We start from the raw sequence: 4,541 nt of genomic DNA, 5'->3' as shown, positions 1-4,541 counted from the left end.
ATCAGATGTGTGTTGTGTACATAGGGCAAAGCCTGTTCCTGATCAAATATTGAACCTGGCTAAACAATGAGGTTAATTCTGTATCATCAGGTAAAAATTCAGCAGTTTCAATATGTAAAATAACTCTTTCTGCGTATTGTGAATCAGTAACTATATTAATAGGTTCTTTAAAATCTCTTAGTACCATAAGAATGGCATATAATTCTGCCTTCTGGACAGAATCATAAGGACTTTGTTCCACCCTACCCAAGTCTTCTGATTTGTAACCTGCCTTCCCTGATTTATTGGCATCAGTATAGAATGTACGGGCTCCAGTTATTGGAGCATCACGGACGATTCGAGGAAGGATCCAAGAAGTTCTCTTTATGAAGGTAAGCCGCTTGCTTTTTGGATAGTTGTTATTAATGTCTCCCAAAAAATTAGCACAAGCTCTTTGCCATGGTTCATTATCTTCCCATAATTTCTTTAGTTCATCAGCAGTGAAAGGCACTATAATTTCTGCTGGGTCTATGCCTGCTAGTTGACGAAGTCTCAGCTTGCCTTTTATAATTAACTCAGAGACTTTCTCCACATAAGTTTTCAGTTTCTTACTTGGTTTATGTGGTAAAAAGATCCATTCCAAGATAATATCATTTCTCTGCATTAAAATTCCTGTAGGAGAAATTTTTGATGGTAATATGACAAGAATACAATCGAGCTCTGGATTCACTCAGTCCACATGTGCCTGTTGTAATTTCTCCTCAATCATTGTCAGTTCCTTTTCTGCTTCAGCTGTTAATTCTCTGGGACTGTTTAAATCTTTATCACCATCCAAGGTTTTGTTCAAATGAATTATTAGATCAGGTGTTTTCCCAATAGCTGGTCGTAGACTGGAAATGTCTCCTAACAGTCTTTGAAAGTCATTAAGAGTCCGTAGGCAATCTCTCCGAATTTGTGCCTTTTGTGTCTTAATTTTTTGGAAACCTATTCTATAACCTAAATAATTAACAGAATCGCCCTTCTGAATCTTTTCAGGAGCAATTTGCAATCCCCATTTGGGTAAAAGTATCTGTATTTCTTTCAAACAGTCTGTTCAAGGTATCTATGTTTGAATCGGATAACAAATGTTGTCCATGTAATGATATATTATCGATTTGAGAAATTTCTTGCAGATCATTTGCAATGGTTGATTCACAAAATATTGGCACAAGGAGGGGCTATTTAACATACCCTGGGGGAGGACGGCCCAGTGGTACCTCCCCAAAGGTTGAGAATTATTATAAGTAGGCACTGTGAAGGCAAATTTTTCTCTATCTTCTTTTTGTAAAGGTATAGTGAAAAAAACAATCCTTTAAATCAATAACTACGAGAGGCCATCCTTTTGGTAATAAAGAGGGCAAAGGGATTCCAGATTGCAGAGGGCCCATAGGTTGAATAACCTTGTTGATAGCTCTGAGATCCGTCACCATTCTCCATTTACCTGATTTTTTCTTAACCACAAATACAGGAGAAGTCCAAGGGCTGGTAGATTCTTCTATATGTCTAGCATCTAATTGCTCTTTTACCAGCTGTTCTAAAGCCTGTAACTTTTCCTCAGCTAAAGGCCATTGCTTTGTCCATATTGGTTTCTCAGTAGACCATTTTAGAGGCAAGGCTGTTGGTATCTCTGAAGGGACATCAATTGCTTGTTCTTGCACAGCCCGAATGGCCGGTTTTCTCCGTTTGTAATATCTTTTGATATTATTCTCAGGAATATAGGCTCTAGAAGTAGCAGGAATGTTAATTTGGGTATTCCATTGTTGTAATAGGTCACGACCCCATAAATTCATTGCAATATTGGCTACATATGGCCTTAATTTTCCTATTTGTCTCTCTGGCCCTATACATTCAACCCATCTCGTGCTCTGCCTTACTCGAGATTAGAGTTCCAATTCCCAGGAGCTGAACATTTACATTCTGAAGAGGCCAATATGGATGCCAAGATTCTGGGGTAATGATACTTACATCAGCACCTGTGTCCAGCAGGCCAGTAATAAAAATGCCATTTACACACACTCTCAGCTTAGGTCTTTGATTATTTATAGAAGTTTGCCAAAACACATGTAACTTACCTTTCTGATCACTATTGCGTGCAACAGTAGGCATGTGGCTTCCTAATTGTCCTGGCAAGGCATGTTCTCTGCAGAAACTGGAAATGACTGAACCATGTTTGCCATGGGGGCCTGTGAGGCCCCCCTCTCATGTTTCCCGTCTGTATCATGTTGCCTTGTCTATCTCTTGTAGATCTGCATTCATTCGTCCAATGTCTGCCTTTTCCACATCTTCTACATAAACCTAAAGGCTGAGTCCTCCTATTTCTGTTATTTCTAGAAGATGCATTATTATTATTTCTGAAAATCTGTTGTTTACAATTCCTTTTCATATGACCCATTTTGCCACAATTAAAACATTTGGTATTCTGGTGTCTCCTTTTACCATTGGAAATTGCTTCTTCTACCCATGCTTCAGTGCCATAGTCAAATGTGTCAACATTCAGTGTATGCAAGACCCATTCTTCCAAGGGCACTGATCTGAACTTTAAAGGCCCCAAGATCTTTTTGCATTCCACATTTGCATTTTTGTAAGCCAAAGACTCAATAATTATACTTCTTGCTTCTGGGTCAGATATCCCTATTTGTACAGCCTTAGTTAGTCTTTGTAAAAAGTCACTAAAGGGTTCTCTCTGACCCTGTTTAACTCTGACAAATAATTCCATTCTCTGTCCTGGGTCTTGTACCCTGTCCCAAGCCCTTAAGGCTGCTGTAGTACACATGGAGAGTGTGTTTTCATCCAAATTAGCTTGTTCCTGAGGGTTGGAAAAGAGCCCTTCACCTAGAATTTTATCTTGGGAAATGTCAATTCCCTTCGCATTTTCCTGCTGTTCTAAAAGTCTAGCCTCTTGCCTGAATAAGCATTTCCATTTCAATTGCAGTCCACTCTCAAGGACCATGGAGCTCAGCTGGAGCCAGTCCAAGGGGGTTACTCTGCTTGTTGTGGTCCAAGATTTTATCATCTCTTTAACAAAAGAGGCGTGCATCCCAAAAGTCATGACAGCCTGTTTAATTTCTTTGAGATCATTCATACGGACAGGCTCCCAAGTATTTTCCTTGATGACTCTAGGGTTTCTGGAACCAATCACCTTCTCTGTTGTTATTACTGGAAAGGCGGGTAGAGCTGTAGGTAGAGCTTTGTGGAAATTGTCCCAGAGGGATTTATCCACAGATGTAGTTAAAATTTGCCTTTCTATCCTTTGCTCTTCTTCATCAGAATTTAGAAATTCCTCAATCTTTTCAATTCTATTCACCATTGCCTTCTGCAATGTCTGAATATCCTGTCCAGAATTATGTTCCAAAGCCTTCATTGGGGATTCTAAAGTATGAAGTTTGTCCATTAGAGATAACTTGTCATCTTTGGACATAATTTTTATGGCATAAACCGTGCCTTCTTGTATTGACAATCTTTCCGCCAATCTGTCATAAGCTTTAGACAAAATCCGATTGTCACATTCAGCAGTTTTGATTCTCTCAGTTAATGTTTCAGTTCCTACAGAAAGGGACTGCTGGAACTTATGATCCAAATCAGCTGTTCCTTTTTCCATAGTAATGAATTTCTCCTTAACATCAGCCTGTACCTTTTCTAAATTTTGCTCAGTTAACCGAGTCATGTTAAACAAAGATCTGTTTTCTTCCTGGAGAACTTCAAACTGATTCTTGAGAAGATTGTTGTCATTCTCAATAGTTTTTAAACGTTCAACCTCTGCCTTAAGAGACTTTATCATATTTCTATTGTCAAACCATATAGTGCCAAGGAAAACTACGCATCCCAGAAATATCCATAGATGTGGGGTAATAGACACCTCTTGTAAAATCTCCCACATGGTACACTCAAAAAGGCTGTTAAAATCTAAAACAGTCACGTTCTCAGACATTTTGTTTATAAAAGAAAAAATTCTTTTACCTGCAATGACCGGTTCCTGCCAGTAGTGGTGAAACAGTCCACTTGAGTCCACGTGGCCTAAGTTTGAAATAAATGACTCAAAAACAAAAATTGGAGCAGACAACAGGCTGATAAATAGCAATTGGGCCGGAAAGGGAACAGAGAAAAAGCCGCCAAAGTGAGCCTGCTCGCAGGGCTGCCGTCACGTGACCCGAGCACTGGTGGAGGTGGGAGGGGAACAGAGACTGATCACGCTGTTACAGAGGCGCTTGTGCCACTGTTGAGCAGGGCGGGGCCGGGGAGTGCTAATTATCCCGTCCCGTTTGACATTCTAGCAGGCGCCAGGAAAAATTGAGTCACTCAGAATCTCAGCTGCTTCTCCAGCTCTAGTAGGACCGGCAAGGGGCAGTGCTGAAAGGGTACAGTCTGGGCGCCCAGTGAGACCTCTGGGGGGAGGTGCCCCTGGGAGCAGTCACCCCCAGGAGCCTCCGATTTGGGGCAGGTATCCGCAAAGCCTCATGGGGCACCAAATGTAGCGGTGTAAATAAATGCAGGCAGATAGTAAAGAATATATACAGCTTTAATGG

This window comes from Microtus oregoni, unplaced genomic scaffold (genome assembly GCF_018167655.1).
Source record: "Microtus oregoni isolate MIOR12 unplaced genomic scaffold, Mior012 000008F_ref0000371, whole genome shotgun sequence".
In the NCBI taxonomy this organism is placed as follows: domain Eukaryota; kingdom Metazoa; phylum Chordata; class Mammalia; order Rodentia; family Cricetidae; genus Microtus; species Microtus oregoni.
Note: the sequence above shows the minus strand (reverse complement) of the source record.